This window comes from Neofelis nebulosa, chromosome 4 (genome assembly GCF_028018385.1).
Source record: "Neofelis nebulosa isolate mNeoNeb1 chromosome 4, mNeoNeb1.pri, whole genome shotgun sequence".
NCBI lineage: Eukaryota > Metazoa > Chordata > Mammalia > Carnivora > Felidae > Neofelis > Neofelis nebulosa.
Window position 1 is genome coordinate 24038632 of NC_080785.1, and position 20412 is coordinate 24059043.

At 37.4% G+C, this 20412-nt stretch overlaps 1 protein-coding gene and 2 long non-coding RNA genes across 4 annotated transcripts in view; 1 reads left to right on the top strand and 2 right to left on the bottom strand.

Moving 5' to 3' along the window:
* Window positions 1-20412, bottom strand: part of AHCYL2 (adenosylhomocysteinase like 2) — a 170957-nt gene that overhangs the window by 138769 nt on the left and 11776 nt on the right. The gene's annotated exons all lie outside the window — the stretch shown is intronic.
* LOC131509003 (uncharacterized) overlaps window positions 1-20412 on the bottom strand; it is a 33809-nt gene that overhangs the window by 11534 nt on the left and 1863 nt on the right. The gene's annotated exons all lie outside the window — the stretch shown is intronic.
* LOC131509001 (uncharacterized) lies at window positions 3810-19960 on the top strand. The gene is made up of 2 exons (XR_009260250.1): window positions 3810-3956; window positions 19675-19960. It is a non-coding gene; the product is annotated as an uncharacterized LOC131509001 (long non-coding RNA).

Below are 20412 nucleotides of genomic sequence, written 5' to 3' on the forward strand. Positions count from 1 at the left end.
CCCTCTCTCCCTCTCTCTCTCTCTCCTTCTCCGCCCCTCTCCTCTGCTCACACTTGAGCTCTCTATCTCTTAAAAAAAAAAAAAAAAGAGTACACTTAAACAGAGCTTCCTCTGTGGAGGTTCATATAAACCTACCACCTTAAACACAACTGATTGCTCCATCACAGGATTTTAAACATCCTCTATTAGCAATTATCTTGCTATTTATATAAATATGTATTTCTTCAACTATATTGTGAATTCCTTAAGAGACAAGACCATGTCTTACTCATCTTTGAGTCCAAGAATCTAATGCAGTACTTGGCACATAACAGAGGATCAATATAAGCTTATACAGTGCTAATATAGAGTCTTTTTTCAGCAAAGTTGGATACAAAAAGATGATACAGACCTTTTAACATACATTATGTTAAAAGATGCTACAGAAAATCAAACCTATTCCACTCTTATTTTGCTTCTATATTTCTTTTTCAAGAATAATCTTCCAGATTGGAAAGAGCAGAACACACATGTTTAAGAGGAAACTGAAGTCTGAGACAGAAGAAAAAATAATAAAAGAGCATCCAGTAACTTTTTAGTACATTCAAATCTCTACAACCAGATAAATTATAGCCTAAAACACTGAGATCTCCATGATAGCTCATGGAAAATAGAAAAGAAGCTAGAAGACTAGAAACAAAATTCTATTTCAATTTCCTCAATTTCAAAGGAAAAAAGAGAGAGACTAAATTCTCAGAACTACAGATGAAGAGTTTACCAAAGAGTCCCAGCAAAATTCTATGCCAGATTTTTGCAGGGTAGGGAAGGGGTATAGAGAGCACCAGAAACCAGAATTGGCTCAATAAGAAAAAAAATCAGGCTGACCTAATTTTATTTTTGGCAAAATTACTAGACTGAAAGATAAGATAAATAATATAGAGTAGGTCAGATACATCTTGTTGAAATCAAGATAAGATCTGTCATGCTAGTCAGGTAATAACCATCCTCACATTGTTAATCACTGGCTTAATATCAATCTGGATGGAAGGCTCTAATGTTAGCAAGGCTCTTTATTTGGCCTTGCTGTGGTAGATGTTTATCAACACGCTGAAGATTTAAGAGGTAGTTGATATATTTTGCTAGTGATACAAAGCTAGGAAGATTAGATAATGCCATGAAAGACACATCAACAAAATAAAAAATATCTGAAGAGATAAAAACAATGGACTGAAAACACAAAACGAAATTTATGAAGGATAAATGTAAATATAGTTATTTAAAAAAAAGTATAATGCTGGTAAGAAATTAATTTTAACATCAGTTGATCATTACTTGAGAATTTAGTTGTGTTAAATAACAAAAATTCAAGATCAATAAAGATCAAATTGGCTTTATTTAACAATTCATGAATTAAGCAGCATCCCATCTAGCAAATAGAAAGAAGCTCCAAAGAGCTACAGAAAAGGAAAGGTTTTCAGAGGCTGAGAAGGAATGGGAAAAGGAAGTCATTAGTGAAAAAATTATTTCTGGCAAGGTCACCTTCCTTTGGAGAAAATCAGGGTCTATGAAGCAGGATAACCCTACTGGTGCTGGCTAGGAAATTCCAGACTGACCAGTTAAGATTACATTCCTAGGGAAGGTCAAAACTGCAATTAAGTTAAATATTAATTAAATCTTGGTTTGGTGAGGTGGGCCTAGTACAAGTGACTCCATTTTGGACCTGTTGTTACTTTTTAACAATTGAGTGTTAAGTTCAAGATGAGCCTTCATTATGAGGTTTCAGCTTAAAAAGCCTACACGAACTTAATTAATAAAATAACAGTACAGTGACCTGTACAAAGAAGAAAACTGCAACAGGTCAAGCAACATCCTAGAATCATGATTCAGTATATGACCTCTTACAGGTGACACTAACCATATATAATAAATCTAGAAAAGGATAACCAGGAAGGTGGTGACAAGGCTGGCAAACTAAATCATATGAAGAATGACCAAGAGAATCAGGAATGATTTCCACAGAGAAGCTCTGATGCAGGAAAAGGAACATTTAGAGTTGTTTCCAAGTATTTGAATGACTATTAAAGGGTAGGAATTATTCTTTTACATATTTTAAACTTATTCTCCATGCACACAGTTTCAAGCTTTTCATATAATAAATGCTCAGATATTTGAACTTCAAGATCAACTAACCTGTTGATGGATGGCTAAGCCAACAAAGACAGTTGTTATAAAAGGGTATCTGAGCTGATCTGAATGACAACTCAACAAAATGGTAAGGTTGGCGGAAGAAGACTTAAAAATCAAAATAACAATATTTTTTTCTTTCTTTAAAAATTTTTTTTAATGTTTATTTATTTTTTAGAGAGAGAGAGAGAAAGACAGTGTGAGCAGGGGAGGAGCAGAGAGAGAGGGAGACACAGAATCCTGAGCAGGCTCCAGGCTTTGAGCTGTCACCACAAAGCCCAACGCAGGGCTCAAACCCACGAACCATGAGATCATGACCTGAGCCGAAGTTGGACACTCCACTGACTGAGCCACCCAGGAGCCCCGAACTAATAATATGTTTTAAAAGCCTTAACTGAAAGAAGCTATGGAGGATATGGGAGACATATTACCCTAAATTTTAGAATTTACCTTACATCAGATGATATCCTTGATCATACCACTAGTTCTATTTTATTCCGTTTGTAAATATTTCCCCATAATGGAAAGAGTCCTTGTTTTCACTCTTTACAAAGTGAAAACCGAGGCTGATGGAAGCTATTTGCTCAGCACCAACAGCATAACAATGGTTAACCTTCAATAAGAAACCCAAGCTTTTCACTCACAAGTTTTGTTAAAACCACTGGACTCATCAGGGAGGCAGTAAACAAGTATAGTACTTAATTTAGCAACTCAACCCCAGTTTGGTCATAATTTTGGTTTCACTTTTGTTACTCCCCTCATCATCCAATCTCTAAATCCACAAAGAGTAAGCCTGCATTAAAACTCCAAACATATAAGAATTTTTTTTCTTTTTTTTTTTTTTTTTTTTTTTTTTTTTTCAACGTTTATTTTATTTTTTTGGGACAGAGAGAGACAGAGCATGAACGGGGGAGGGACAGAGAGAGAGGGAGACACAGAATCGGAAACAGGCTCCAGGCTTCGAGCCATCAGCCCAGAGCCTGACGCGGGGCTCGAACTCACAGACCGCGAGATCGTGACCTGGCTGAAGTCGGACGCCCAACCGACTGCGCCACCCAGGCGCCCCTAAGAATTTTTTTTCTTAAAGCCTAAAGGCTAAAACAAAAAAATTAAGATTTGAAACCGAGGATTTGTCTCTTTTATACTGCTTAAGTTGTAGCCTTGGCATTACCAGTTCTATCATAAGCCAAATCTTGGCCACAGGGTCTGTTAGGTATACACCACACTGTTTCTCCGGAAACTTAAGTGGCTTCCTTTGTGCATCAGAGATTTGGGGCAGAGCTGCTGCAATGTTAGAGGCAGAAGGCAATGAGAAAAAGGCAATGTTAGCAAAGGAAAAAGAGGTCTTCACGTGTATGAAGAGCATCAGCACATCATTTTGAGATTCATTTTGCTTTATATACTTATTAAAACATGGTATTAGCTCCTCAGAAAACTCAAAAAGGCTAGAATGGCACAGAACTTGATCTGACGGTGTCTGAGGAGCAGCTACACCAGGATTTTAAAATAGCAAAATGCTAGTCCGCTCTACTTGAAAAGCTAAAAGGAATGCCCTAACAAGTGCCCACGCTCTCAACTTCCTTCCCAAGAAGGCTCATTTACATTATAATGGTTGCCAAGGTTACTTTAATTCCATCACAGCTCCTTTCTCTAGTTGCTAATCTGGAGCACCGGACTGGGTGGTACACATTAACAACCAAAATCTCAATTAAGGCTAACCCCAAACTCAGGCTACTCAAAAGTTCGTGACCTACAAAAAGAAGAGTAGTTCTAGCAACAAAAATTGCGAAAAGGTAAGGGGTGTTGTTTCTTATATGATATTCTACCCAAGATCTTACTGCTACCTCAGGGAACTCTCTAGGAGTCAGTACTTTTATCTGTCCTAAACAGAGATTCTTAGGAAAAGCAAGATAAATAACATAAGTTTTATATAGGGTAATGGATCAAACTAGTCAGTTCTTTATTCCAAGTATTTTTTCCCTTCCTTTAATTTAAAAAAAAAAAAAAAAGCCATTATCTAAGAGGACACTGAAAAATATCTCATATGACTCATCACTAAGTATCAGTATCATCTTCTAAGAATGACACCATATAGTGCTGGTAATATACGTAGTATCTAAATGAGATATAAACAATGAGGCTAGTATATTCTGTATTTAAGTAACAACCAAACAGAACATATAGTAACAGAAAAAGTGAAGAGGAAATAAAGGCTAAAAAAAGAGGAAGATTTCAGAAACGCGAACCCCAAACATTCACTTTAAGTATAGCTAGATTAACAACAAAAATGTTCCAACGCTAATTTATTATCAGAAAATATTATCCTGGGGACCCTGGGTGGCTCAGTTGGTTAAGCGTCTAACTTTGGCTCTGGTCACGCACGATCTCACAGCTCGAGTTCAAGCCCCACATCAGGCTCTGTGCTGACAGCTCAGAGCCTGTAGCCTACCTCGGATTCTGTGTCTCCCTCTCTCTCTGCCTCTCCCCAGCCTGCACTCTGTCTCTCTCTCTCTCTCTCTCCCTCTCAAAAATAAATAAACATTTAAAAAGAAAAGAAAAGAAAAGAGAAGAAAAAGAAACAGAGAGAGAAAGAGAGAAAGAGAGAAAAAGAAAGAAAGAAAGAAAGAAAGAAAGAAAGAAAGAAAGAAAGAAAGAAAGAAAGAAAGAAAGAAAGAATTATTCCCAAAGGTAATAACAATGGGAGACACAGGGTAGTGGTCTGTAGATATCCTCCTAGTCAACTAGTAGATGCTTCGAACATCACTTCACTAGAGAAATGAAGTTTTACACTTACATATTTTTATTTTATTTATTCTCCTTTATCCCACTCCCATTTAGCCCTCAATTTAGGCAGTCACTGTAATATATTTACGTGTTCACATGTCTTCTTACAAACTATGCAGTGTTTCACTTAATGCATTTTTTAATTTATATAAATGCTATTGTGTTACATATCCCAGTCTGTTTCTTTGTTTTATTCAGCATCATGTTTTTAAAAGACATCACATTGCCTATGCACATGTAGTCCACTGCTTCAAATTGCTAGATAATTCTTAGTGGTAGAAATCTATCCTAATTTACCCATCATTAGGGAAAGAGAAGGACAACAAGTACATTTTCCATAAACATATAACACCATAATGAACAACCAGTTATGTACTGTGTGAGAATTTCTTTCAGATATACACCTAGGGAAAGAGCTTCTGGATCATGGAGTACACATAATGTATAATCTGATTACTTCCTTCCAAAATGGCTAGACCAATCTATGCTTCCACTAACACAGAACTAGCATAACTAGCAGCTACAATGGACCAGGCACTGGACTAGGCACTCTAGATTTTTTTCTCCTATACCACCTCATCCTCCTCAGCTGAGTCTTTGCCCCTTTGCTTTTCAGATCAGTTGTTGCCACATTAGAAATATGAAGGCAAAGGGGCACCTGGGTGGCTCAGCTGGTCGAATGTCTTGACTATTTCAGCTCAGGTTATGATCCCAAGGTTGTAGGGTCAAGCCCCGTTTTGGGCTCTGTGGAGTGTGTTTAAGATTCAGTCTGTGTCTGTCTGTCTGTCTGTCTGTCTGTCTGTCTCTCTCCCCCTCTGCCCCTCTCCCCTGCTCATACTCTCCTCTCTCCCTCTTCTCCCTCTGCCCCTCTCTCATGCTCACACTCTCTAAAAAAAAATAATTAAAAAAAAAAAAAAAAAAAGAAACGTGAAGGCAAGGACTCTCCCTTGGTTTTCCCCCCCATCATCAATCAAGTTCCCTATTCTACTCCAACGCCAGGAGCTGCTAAGGTCTCCACTAACCATGAAGCTTATGAAAAAAAAAATCAAACACCAAGCGCTATTTTTAAGAGGTCTGATTCTTTAAAAGTCATTAATTGAGGTCAGTCTGTTACAGAGAACACTAAGAAATTCCTTTCATATACATTTCAGAGCCATTCCTATTTTTCCTATTTTTCTCCTTTTAGGAGGTCTTGGAGGAATAGCTCCATCTCTTTGGAACCCTTTTCTTCATACATAAAGTAAGAGGAGCTGGATTACAATCAGTGTTTTCAATCTATACTCTGGAACCTGAGGGGTTCCTCTGAGGTGGCTCAAGAAGATCACCTCAAGGGGAGCCTGGGTGGCTCAGTCATTTAAGCCTCCGACTTCGGCTCAGGTCACGATCTCACAGCTTGTCGGTTTGAGCCCCGCATCGGGCTCTGTGCTGACAGCTCAGAGCCTGGAGCCTGCTTGGGATTCTGTGTCTCCCTTGCTCTCTGCCCCTCCCCTGCTCGCACTGTCTCTCTCTCTCAAAAATAAACATTAAAAGAAAAAAAAAAAAAAAAAAGAGGATCATCTCAAGATAAGGGGGGGGGGGGGGTTACCTATGCCTCTTCTATTAGAATAGCACAATAAAAACACCTTTTTAAAGTTTATTTAATTATTTTGAGAGATAGAAAGAACAAGCTGGAGAGGAGCTGAGAGAGAGGGAGAGGATCCGAAGAAGGCTCTGTGCTGAGAGCAGACAGCCTGATGCAAGTCTCGAACTCACAAACTACAAGATCATGACCTGAGCCAAAGACCTGTGATTAACCAACTGAAGCCACCCAAGCACCCCTAAAATGTTTTAAATCTATAAATTTTGTTTTCTACTAAGACTCAGTTCGGAGAATCAGTTCTACTTCAGAAAAAGTTTATTCACACTACTAGTTTAGAGTGTGAACTAGTATAACTTCTATTGCATTTGGCAATATTTATAAAATAAGAAATGTATACCTACCTTTTAAACCAGAAATTTCACTTGTAAGAATTTATTCTACAGATATTCACATACGTATTCAACACATATATACAAAGATATTCATTATGGCACTGTTTCTAAAGGCAAAATATTGAAAACAACTATAAATAGCAAATTGGCTACATAAATTATGGTACATTCATACAATGGAATATAATATAGACTTTAAAAACAACAAAGCAGCTCCAAGGTATATTAAGTGGGAAAAAAGCAAGATACAGAGTGCTGTATGTAGTATACTACCTTTTCTATACTTTTTTAAAATTTTTTTTTTAACGTTTTTTATTTATTTTTGAGACAGAGAGAGACAGAGCATGAACGGCAGAGGGGCAGAGAGAGAGGGAGACACAGAATCGGAAGCAGGCTCCAGGCTCTGAGCCATCAGCCCAGAGCCCGACGCGGGGCTCGAACTCACTGACCGCGAGATCGTGACCTGAGCTGAAGTCGGACGCTTAACCGACTGAGCCACCCAGGCGCCCCAACCTTTTCTATACTTTTAAAGGATATATACAGTTGTACATAGCTTTCATATGACAAGGTGGATGTATCTACATAGGATGGTGTATTAAATTTAGTATTGGCACCGCCTCCTCCTGTAGAATAAACTTCTTTCTAACTGGATCTCACTTTTTTTTTTTTTTTTTTAATGTGTCAACTTCCCTTGAGTTCATCAAGCCAGGTCTAGCAAATAAATTGCCTTATCCTCAAGGACTGTTAGAAAAAATAATATATTCATGTAAATAACAGATGACAGTATCTATGCAGCTCAAAATGTATTACTTTTTACTTACTTTTGAACTGCACTTTTCAACAGATAGCCACTAGCCACTTGTAGCTGATGGATACTTGAAATGTGGCTAGTCCAAAATCAAATGTGCTGCCAAAACATAACATAATAAATTTTGAAGACTACATCTAAAAAAGGGCAAAATATCTCAGTTTTTATATTGATTACATATTGAAATTATAACATTTTGGATTTGTTGGGTTACATACAATATGTTGTTAAAATTAATTTTACTTCTTTTTACTTTTAAAAGTGTGACTACTATGGGGCATGCCTGGCTGGCTCAGTTGGTAGAGCATGTGACTCTAGATCTCAGGGTCATGAGTTTGAGCCCCACATTGGGCATGGAGCCTACTTAAAAATCAATTAACTAACTAATTAAAATGTGACTACTAGAAAATTTAATTCTACACTGTCTGATTAATTCTGAGACCCTGCTCATACTCCACAAAAAACTACTTTAAATTTTCACCATTTTACTCACCTTTTTTAAAAGTTTTTGTGGGTTTTTTAATCTTCTTTTTTTTAATGTTTATTTATTTTTGAAAGAGAGAGAGGCAGAGAGAGAGTGGGAGACAGAAGATCCAAAGTGGGGTCCACACTGACAGCAGAAAGCCCAATGTGGAGCTCGAATTAACGAACTGTGAGATAATGACCTGGCTGAAGTCAGTTAGCTAACTAAGCCACCCAAGTGCCTCTACGATTTTACTCAAACTTCTGAACTCTTTCTCTCTTCCCCTCCTTAGCCTATGACCTAGCTCAGAGAAAACAGAAGAGTAGCTATAACGTTGCCTTCAAATCTCTGTACAAAATTAGATCTTTGAAATAAGGCTCTTAGAGAACATTCTTTTGGCCAGGTTAAATAAAAAGTGACCGAGGACTTAATGAAGATTGATCGTTTTACAGTAGTATGGTACAACAGAGACCAGGATAAGAAAATTAAAACACTTGGGCTCTAGTTTCAACAAAATTGATATTTCTTTGAAAAATATTAGCAATGTACCAATCAAGTACAAAATAATTAAATGTAAAGTATCTGGTTTTTGTTTGTGTGTATGGGGGGGGGGGTAAAGTTTATTTATTTATTTATTTTGAGAGAGAGTGAGAGAGAGAGAGGGAAAGAAAGAAAGAAAGAAAGAAAGAAAGAAAGAAAGAATGAATGAATGAATAGGGAAGGGGCAGAGAGAAAGGGGGGAGAGAGAGAATCCCAAGCAGGCTCTGCACTGTCAGCACAGAGCCCAATACAGGGCTTAATCCCTTGAACTGGAAGATCATGACCTGAGCCGAAATCAAGAGTCAGATGCTTAACCATCAACTGAGCCATCTGGGTGCCCCTAAAGTATCTAGTATTTTTAATCATAGTTTAAGGAAAAAAAAAAAAGTAATAGCATCCCTAAAATTAACATGTTATGTTAAGAAGTCACTTAGTATATTCAAACTCTATTCCAGTACCAAATAAAATGATGGATTTAACTGGATTAAAAAATATAAAGAGCTATACGAAGGTAAAATTATATTATTATAGGATAATATAATAATAATTATATATAATATTAATAATAATAATTATAGGATAATAATGTAATTTACCAACATTTTCTTCTTCCTATTAACGGTGCTTTGTGTCCAAGTATATCTCATTTGACCCCCTACAATCGTTCTAAGAATAGCTACCATTATGACTAGGACCTTCATAATAATTTCCAAAGCTATTTCTTGACTCCCTCCTTCAATTTCCACTGGGACACCAGCTTTATCTGTAAGACACCGTCATTCAGATGTTATACTAACATTTCAAACATAAGGTAAAAAATGAAACTTGACTTCGTATTCTGTAATACTTTTTAACGAAGTGCTCATATTATGATTCAGTCAAATAAGCATTTGTTTGAAGTATTATAGAACAAGAACTCAAGTTCAGTTTTTTACCTTGTGTTTGATTTGACTAAATCATAACACTTTACTAAAAAAGATACAACTATAAGTTAAGTTTGTTTCTTGTTTTTCTAATTCCAACTTTTTACTTGAAAATTCATGAAACATAAAGACCTAAATAAGTATATTTTGAAACACTTGCATTCTAATTTCTACTAAAGAAAATTTCTGTACTATAATCTTATAATTCAGGAAGTATTTATATTTACAGATACAGAGACCAAAATGCTTTCTTGGCAAAATGCAGCATTTGGATTTTGCATTTATAGTCGCCTGCTCTGGAGCTTTGGACAAACACTAAGTAGAGTGCTTAATGACATTTAACAAACATTAATTGAATTTCATTTTATTTGGCCTTTCCATTAGTAAACTATAATTGCTTACCACAGTGCTATTGTAAGAACTAATTCAAATTTATAAGTGCTCTAAAGAGAGTATTCTTTGATACTGCTCTACATCTTGGCAAGGTCCCAACCTTCCTAGGGTGCCCTTCCTTTTTTCCCCAAGATAGGGACAGAGGCTTCAAGAGTCTAACTGTGAACCCCAAAATACTCATTGTCCTCGCTCCCTTTAAGCCAACAGCCCTCTTGCTGAGCATCTCAATCTTTGAGTACAAATACGTATCTACCATGATCTCTGCTACATATTTAAGGAAACAATTCTGGAGGAAAAAAAAAAAGTAAATAAAACTATAAAATCTACAAAGTAGGTTTTCAGCCTAAGGAGTCTTAACTGGTTTAACCTGATGCTCCTGTATAAAACCAGTGTTGCTTTAGAATTGCCAGGTATCATCATGTCAGTGTATACTACCCACTGTTGTTGCTATTGTCTAGCCAGAGAGTCTGAAAACTCTTGGGCTCTTTCCAAAGGCTTAATCACTAGTGTCATCTGACAGAGAATCTAACCAAGAATATTACATACAAGAGCTGAAAATACTTAAGCTTTCATGTGTGTGACTGCATCAGGAGTTACATTCATTCAAGGGACAGAGGTACTTGAGCTGGTAAGGGGAGAGAAGTATGTTACAAATCAATGGTTCACAATGGGGTTCAGCTCTATTATCACAAACATTTATTAAGCACCTATCATGTGCTAGCATTAAATTGTGAAAATCCACCAAAAGCAAGCCAAATACCTAATGAACAAAAAGTGGGTCCACTAACCAACAGAAGAATTTTAAAGACATTACCCTGATGGAAGTGGTAAAAAAAATGAATCAATTTCTGGAATACCCAAAAGGCCCTTCATAAAGACCATAAAACTGATAAATAACTATGATAATTCAAAAGGTAGAAAAGAAGAAGAATCCAGAATTAGCTATGTACATTAATGGGTATACTCAAACTGGAAATAATTACTTTTGGATATCATCATTATCAAGCTATGTGATTTACCATCATTATTGATGAGGTTTAGAACACGCTGACCCAAAATATGGCACCTTGACATAATGAATATTAAGGCCTTGCTAAATTTCCCCAGCTTATTACCCTTAGCTCAGACCCTTTTGTCTTAGAACATTTTGCCACAACTTTCCACTCTTCATCAAAATTAACACAAAAACATTCACGTTTAACCATTTCTTTGGTTTTTCATTTCTTTATGAAGGCTCTCATCTCATGTAAAACTTGTATTAAATAAACAACCCTGTGTACTTTGCTCTTATTAATCTGTCTTTTGTCAGTCCAATTTACAGGGTCCCAGCCAGAAAGCCAAAGAGGATAGTGGAAAAAGGACTTTTTTCTGTTTTAGTTTATTTTAGTTTTAGTGACCGTGAAGGAACAGCTGGGACACCCCACAAGCCCTGTAGACTATAGCTAAAAATACTCCAGCAACTGACAAAGGCCAGCAAAAGGTAAGAATTCTTACCAAAGTCAGTCTCCTGGATTTGGGGGTTTTGTCGGTTCAGGAGAAGATGGTGAACTTCTCCTTGTACCTTCTTTTCCAAATTCAGATTAGCAGGAGAAAAACATTTGTAAGAATTAGCTCTTTGGATTGTAACTGTCATGAATTTGCTTTCGGATACCCATTAGTTAGTTATCCTTAGCCTTCCAGAAAAAGCCATTGTTTTCCTGTATCTTTGTCTTTCGTGTCCTTTGTCATAAGGAGGTTCTTAACAAAAAATGCTTAGGCTATTTTTGGCAGTAACACTGGCTCTTAAAGGGGTCTGCATCTTTTGCATCCTCTTTGCGGATGCCTTTTGCATCCATAGTTAAGCCATAAAAAGGCTTGCTGGTTTGGAGTCACACTGAAATAGGTATACCTTTGAAGATTTGGACTTATATCTACAAGAATTTCTAGGGGCACCTGGCTATCTCAGTTGATAGAGTATGCGACTCTTGATATCAGGGTCATGAGCTAAAGCATGCATGAATGCATGCATGAATGAATACATGAATGAATGAATGAATATATAAAAATATATATATATATAAAATCCTTTAAAGCAGTTCTACTGAAGTTGGCCTAAAGACTAGTAAGTGCTTATATAAATTAAGTATCCCTAAAACTCTCAGAAATATACAGAAATTAATCCAAATGTTCTTTTTAAGTTCACATGATATAGAGTACTCTTTGGTTTAAAAAAAAAAAAAAAAGGCTTGTTTAAAATTTTGGTTCCATATGGGGCAGCTGGGTGGCTCAGTCGGTTAAGTGTTCAGCTCAGGTCATGATCTCGCGGTTCGTGAGTTCAAGCCCCGAGTCGGCCTTTGTGCTGACAGCTCAGAGCCTGAAGCCTGTTTCAGATTCTCTGTCTCCCTTTCTCTCTGTCCCCGCCGCCCCTCACGCGCGCTCTCTCTCTCTCCTTCAAAAATAAATAAACATTAAAAAAAAACCTTTTTAAAATAAATAAATAAATAAAAGTTTGGTTCCATGTTCATGGACTTTAAGTCTCAATAGCACTTAAATGGGAATTCTCCCAAAATGACTTATAGATTTGACATAATCCTTACCAAAATCTTGACAAGCTTATCCTAAAATTTGTATGGAAATTTATTTATTTATTTATTTATTTATTTATTGGGGGGGGGGGGTGCAAGTGAGCAAGGGGCAAAGAGAGAGAGAGAGAATCCCAGGAAGGGCAGAGAGAAAGAGAAAGAGAAAGAGAGAAAGAGAAAGAAAGAGAGAGAAGCAGGGCTCGTGTTTACCCAAAGTGGGGCTTGAGCTCACCCGATGTGGGACTCAAACTCATGAACTGTGAGATCATACCTGAGCTGAAGGCTCAGCCACCCAGGCACCCTGTATGGAAATTTAAAAAGGCCTAAGATAGTCAAAATTATTTTGAAAAAGAATAATAAAATAGGAGCATTTATATTATCCAATTCCAATGCTTACTCTAAAGCTACAATAATCAAGAGAGTATAGTATTGGCATCAAGATAAAGGAGCAGACCACTGGAACACAATACAACATCCAGAAATACACCCACATATCTACAGACAAATGATAGGCAACAATAGTACCAAGCCAATTCAATAGGCAGAGAATAGTCTTTTCAAAAAAACAAAGTGCTAGGACAACCGGATATCTATATAAAGGAAAAAAATATTAGGTCCATATCTTACCCCAGACACAAAAGTCAACCACAATAGATCACAGACCAAATATAAAATCTGAAACTATAAAACTGCTAGAAGAAAACACAGGAGAACATTTTGGTGAATCTGAACTAAAGATTTCTCAGACTTGGGGCACCAGGGCAGCTTAGTTGGTTGAGAAGCCCTGACTCTTGATTTCAGCTCATGATCCCAGGGTCATGGGAGGGAGACCTATGTCAGGCTCTGCATTGAGCATGGAGCCTGTTTAATATTCCTCTCTCTCTCTCTCTCTCTCTCTCTCCCTCCCTCCCTCCCTCCTTCTGTCCCACTCCCCTGTTCATGTTCTCTCTCTAAAATAAAATTAAAAAAAAATAAAATCTTAGACATAACACCAAAAGTACAACCTATTTAAAAAGCAATATATTGGACTTTATCAAAATTAAAACCATTAGCTTTTCAAAATCCATCATTAGGAAAATGAAAAGACACGCTAGGAAAAAATATTTGCAAATCATGTATCTGAAAAAGGGCTTGTATTCGGGCTATGGAAAGAATTCTCACAATTCAGTTAAGAAGAAAACAACCCAATTTAAAGATGGACAAATGACATTTGCAACTACGTGGATGGAACTGGAGGGTATTACGCTAAGTGAAATTAGTCAGAGAAAGACAAAAATCATATGACTTCACTCATATGAGGACTTTAAGAGACAAAACAGATGAACATAAGGGAAGGGAAACAAAAATAATATAAAAACAGGGAGGGGGACAAAACAGAAGAGACTCATAAATGTGGAGAACAAACTGAGGGTTACTGGAGGGGTTATGGGAGGGGGATGGGCTAAACGGGTAAGGGGCACTAAGGAATCTACTCCCGAAATCATTGTTGCACTATATGCTAACCAATTTGGATATAAATTAAAAAAAAAAAAAAAAAAAAGATCAAAAACAAACAAACAACAACAAAAAAAGATGGACAAATGATCTGAACAGACATTTCACCAAAGCAGATATAAAGGGGTACCTAGGTGGCTCAGTCAGTTAAGCATCCAACTCTTGATTTTGGCTCAGGTCATGATCTCATGGTTTGTGAGTTGGAGCCCTGTGGTGGGCTCTGCGTTGATAGTGTGGAACCTGCTAGGGATTCTCTCTGTCTTCCACTCTCTTTGCCCTTCCCCCACTTGTGTTTTCTTTCTCTCTCTCTCTCTCTCTCTCTCCCTCCCTCCCCCCAAAAAAATAAACTTAAAAAAAATTTTAAAAAGAAGAAAATATACAAATTGCTAATAAACACAAGAAAAGATGCTCAACATCACCAGTCATGGAGAAACACAAATACTATATGATATAGTGCTATAATAACATAGCACTACATAACCACTAAAATGGTTACAATAAAAAAAAAACAATACCAAGTGTTACAAGGATGTAGAGAAAATGAAATACTCATAAACTGCTGGTAGCATTGTAATATTGTATGATCACTTTGGAAAAGTTTGCCATTTTCTTAAAGAGTTAAACATAAACTTAACACATGACCCATCGATTTCACTTCTAGATATCTGTCCAAGAGAAACTAACACATCCATCCATACAAAGACTTATCCATGTTCACAGCAGCATTCTTCAAAATAGCCAAAAGCTGAAAATAATCCAGAATCATCCATCAACTAGTAAAGTGATAAATAAAATGTTGTATATCTATACAATGGAATGCCATTTGGCAATAAAAAAGGAAAAAACTATTGATACATGAATAAACTATTCCAAAATTATTACCCTAAGTGAAACAGCCAGACACAAAAGACACATATTGTATGATTCATTTATAGGAAACCTCCAGAAAAGGCAAATACATAAAGAAAGCAAATCAATGACTACCTGGAGAAGTTGGGAGCAGTGATTGACTGCAAATGGGCAAAAGGGACTTCTGGGGGAAACAGAACTATTCCTAAATTGGACCATGGTGTAATTTTAAAACTCTACCCGCTTCATACCCATTAGGATGGCTATTCTAATAAAGAAATAAACAAGTGTTGAGAATGTAGAAAAATTAGAATGCTTGTATGATGCTAGTAAAAATATAAAATGATGAGGGAGCCTGGCTGGCTCAGTCAGAAGAGCATGCAACTCTTGATCTTAGGGTTGTGAGTTCGAGCCCCATGTTGGGTATAGAGATTACTTAATATATAACTGCTCTGGAAAACAGTATGGTAGTTCCTCAAAAAATTAGAAATAGACTTATCATATGATCCAGCAATTTCATTTCTGGGCATATACCCAAAGAATTGAAAGCAGCAACTCAGGGCACCTGGGTGGCTCAGTCGGTTGAGTATCCTACTTCAGCTCAGGTTGGTGAGTTCGAGCCGCGCATCAGGCTCTGTGCTGACAACTCCGAGACTAGAGCGTGTTTCGGATTCTGTGTCTCCCTCTCTATCTGCCCCTTCCCCATACGTGTTCTGTCTCTGTCTCAAAGATGAATAAACATTAAAAAAAATTGGAGAAAAAAAAAAGCAGCAACTCAAACAGGTAGTTGTATACTCGTGTTTATAACAGCATTATGCACAACAGACAAAAGAAGCAACCCAAGTGTTCATCAATGAATGCACGGAAAAACAAAATGTTGTACATACATACATACACTGAAATATTACTCAATTTTAAAAAATAATGAAACTCTGACACATGCTACAACATGCATGGACTTTGAAGATAACAGGCTAAGTGAAATTAGCCAGACACAAAAGGACAAAACTATCCAATTCCACTTGTACAAGGTACCTGGGGTAGTCAAATTCATAGAGACAAAGTAGAATAGTGGTTGCTGGGGGCTGGGGAGATAGGAGAATGAGGAGTTTAATGGGTATGATGAAGTTTCAATTCGGGAAGATTAAAAAAATGCTAGGAATGAGTGGTGGTGATAGTTCTACAGCAATGGGAATATACTTAGTAACTGCTGAACTATATACCTTAAAATGGTAAATTTTATGTTTTATATACAGTAAAACCTCAGACTGCAAGTAACTTATTCTGTGTTATGCAAGATGAGCAAACATTACTAATAAACTTTAACTTGATGAATGAGCGATATCTTGCAATAGAAGCAGTATGTGACACCAAACATCAGATGATCACAACTGAGCCAATGGTTCTTGAAATTAGCTTTGATACACAAGTGCTTTGGATTACAAGCATGTTTCCGGAACGAATTCTGCTCGCAAACCAAGGTTTTACTGTTTATTTTTTACCATAATGGGGGAAAAAAAAAAACTCTACAAATGTATTAACAGCCATTCAATTGTAATTTACAATGGGTAAACTTTATCTTATGTAAATTTTACCTCAATAAAGGTGTTAAAAAGTTTTAAATACATTAGGAGGAACATATCCAAAGAAAGTAAGAGTTATTATAAAGTTCTAGCAATTAAAAAAAAGTGTGATATTGGTAAAGAAATCAACAAAGAGACTAATGGAACATAATACAGAACACAGAAACAGAATGGACACAGAGGATGTGTGACAGTGAAAGTAGCATTTCATATCAGGATAGGGAAAAGTTTCTAAAACAAGAATCAAAAAGGACAAACTACATGGAGGAAAAAAAATGATCGATTTTACATTACATATTTGAACTTAAAATTTTTTTTTCAAAATTAACTTATTTGAGAGAGAGAGAGAGAGAGAGAGAGAGCATGCACACAAGCGGGAGAGGTGCAGAGAAAGAGGGACACAGAGGATCTGAAGTGGCTCTGTGCGGACAGCAGAGAGGCTGACGCAGAGCCCGAACCCACCAACTGCAAGATCATGACCTGAGCCAAAGTCAGATGCTTAACTGACTGATCCACCCAGCACCCCTTAACTTTTTTTATATATGTATTTTTAGGTTTATTTATTTATTTTGAGAAAGAGAAAAACAGAGAGAAAGCACACACAGTAGCAGGAGAATGAGTGGGGTAAGGGGAAAAGAGAGACAGAGACAGAGACAAAGAGAGAATATCCCAAGCAGGCTCCGAGCCCTGTCAGTGCAGAGCCCAATGCAGCGCAGGGCTTGAAACCACAAACTGTGAAATCATGACCTGAACTGAAATCAAGAGTCAGAAGCGTAACTTACTGAGCCACCCAGGAGCCCCTACATATTTTAACTTCTGTATAAAAGTCATACTAAGTAAAAAAGACAAGCCACAGACCTGAGGTTATTTGCAACACAATTATCTGATACAGGATTAGAACAAATATATATAAAGAACTTTTCTAAATCAGTAAGAAAACCAATGAGACCCCAAAAGAAAAATAGGAAAAGAGGGGCACCTGGGTGGCTCAATCGGCTGCATTTCTGAGTCTTGATTTCAGCTCAGGTCATGATCCCAGGGTCTCATGGAGCAGAGCCTATTCAGGATTCTCTATCTCCTTCTCTCTCTGCCTCTCCCCCACTCACGCTCTCTCGCTCTCTCAAAAATAAATAAACATTTTAAAAAAATAAGAAGAAAAATGAGAAAGGATATGTATGAATATAGACATTTCACAAATAAGGAAATCCAAATGGACTACAGACATATTAAAAGATGCTCAGTCCCACTAATATCCAAGGAAATGTTAATTAAATGAGGTATCATTTCACAACTCTACCAGACTGCCACAAGTTTAATATCTGACAATACCACATATTATTAAGGACAGAAAACAAGTATTAATAGAACCACTTTATTTTTTTTTTATTTTTTTTTTTTTGAGAAAAAGAGACAGAGCATGAACAAGGGAGGGGGAAAGAGAGAGGGAGACAACGAATTCAAAGCAGGCTCCAGGCTCTGAGCTGTCAGCACAGAGCCCAATGTGGGGCTTAAACTCATGGATTGCAAGGTCATGACCTAAGCTGAAGTCAGACGCTTAACCACTTAACCGACTGAGCTATCCAGGTGCCCCGATGTTTATTTATTCTTTTTTTTTTTTTTAATTTTTTTTCAACTTTTTAAATTTATTTTTGGGACAGAGAGAGACAGAGCATGAACAGGGAAGGGGCAGAGAGAGAGGGAGACACAGAATCGGAAACAGGCTCCAGGCTCCGAGCCATCAGCCCAGAGCCTGACGCGGGGCTCGAACTCACGGACCGCGAGATCGTGACCTGGCTGAAGTCGGACGCTTAACCGACTGCGCCACCCAGGCGCCCCAATGTTTATTTATTCTTGAGCAAGAGATAGAGCATGAGCGAAGGAGGGGCAGAGAGAGAGGAAGACACAGAATCCAAAGCAGGTTCCAGGCTCTAAGCTGTCAGCACAGAGCCCAATATGGGGCTCAAACCCACAAACGGTGAGATTATGACCTGAGCCCAAGTTGGACGCTTAACCGACTGAGTCATCCAGGCGCCCCCCAAAAAACACTTTAGAAAGCAATTTGGGAGAGTCTGGTAAAGTTGGTATACCTTAGGCAATTCTGCTTATGGGATATATACCCTAGAGAAACTATTATACATGGTAAGAAAACATGATTTAAGGATGTTCACCCCAGTTCAAAAAAAAAAAAAGAGAGAGAGAGAGAAAACATTAATAGGGAATGGGTAAACTGTGATACAGTCACACAATGAAGCACTACATAGGACTCAACTAGAAAATCTACACGTATTGGATTGGTTAAAACTCAAAATAAAGATGAGTGGAAAAAGTAGGTTGCAGAATAGTATCTACTCTATAGTACCACGTTATGTTAAGTTTATAAACACACAAAACAGTGCTATATATTATTGACGTACAATTGATGTTGATAATATACAGCAAAGCTGTTAAAACATGAAGGGTAATAATAAATAGCAAAGTTTAGACAGCATTTACCACTGTGATGGAGGAAGAGAAAAGAAAGGGAATAGAGGAGGAGTACAAAAGGCTCTACGATTTTATCTACAATGTTTTAGGTCTTTAAAAGTATTTACAGAAAATTTTGCAAAATTCTAACATTTGTTAAATTGGGCAGTGTTCAATCTTCTCGGTACTCTTCCATATGCTTGAAAAAAAATTTAACAGGCTTTTGGTCAAATGAAAACATGTACATGTACCAGACAGCAAGAGAAAAATATTTATCTTTTTGGAACCTACATTTGTAAAACTATTCTAGCAATGTCTCTCTGGTGCCTAACTCCCTTATTGTGATAGAAACTTTCAAGTATTTAGGCAGAAACATGCTGTACGTGTCAGAGTCTCCTTTTCCCTAACAAGATTCTTCTCACAGAATGCTGCCCAAGGAACTAAAAAATCTGGCTATGTTGATACCAGTCATCTCTTTTATCAACCAACACAATCAACGTGCCATCCTCTGCCAATATCAGCATAGTTTAAAAATCTTCTAACTTACAACTAAATTATCCCCCTGAGTCATCCTAAGTTTCATCACAGGTCTTATGCAAATCCATACTATGAATAAGACCAAAATTACACCTCTTTCTAGTTTTAACATAATTTTCCCTCTCTGCCCTACATTCTTCAGACCCACACACCCACAGAGGACTCAGTATGAGTCCTCCATGTAGGTGCAGTGTTTCTGGATCTTCCAATCCTGGGCAGATTCACGCATCGAGGAGCGTGTCCGTTAGTACCAAGTGGAACTGAACATGGAATTCTGCTTAACCAGCAACCTAGGATGCAAACTCCTGAGAGATAATAAGAGAATGACTTTTCCATCCAAGCATGATAAGTACATCAAACTGAAAATGATGCCCAGGAACAAGCAGTTCCAGAAACAGGAATTCAAATAAAAATGGCTTTGTAACATTCACGGTTGTGCAGACCCAACGGCAGTCTGTCTGTTTTTTGCTACATTTCTGCCTCAGTTAAAAGTACCTTAAAGAGTATACTTGTCCTTTCTCCTCAAAATATGGAAAAAACTACTCAAGTCTCATGAAAATCTTGAGTTCTTAGCATTACTTGTTGAGTGTCAATGTGCATGTGTGTATCTCTGTTGGGGGGTGGGTCCGGGGTGTACGTGGTTCTGTGAGGGGTATCTCTGTGGGTAACTGTTGGGGACTCCCTATGGAGTCTCTCTGTGGGTGTGGGTATGGGTCTGTGTGTACGAAGGGTCTGGGTAGAGGGGTGTGAGGGGTTCTGTTTCATGTAAGGGATCTCTGGATGTGTTTGTTTTTGTGTATCTGTGCTCATCTGTGTTTCTAGGACTCTGTGTCTATCAAGTATTTTATTACAAGTCTTGTAGCAAGCTTTATTATACATA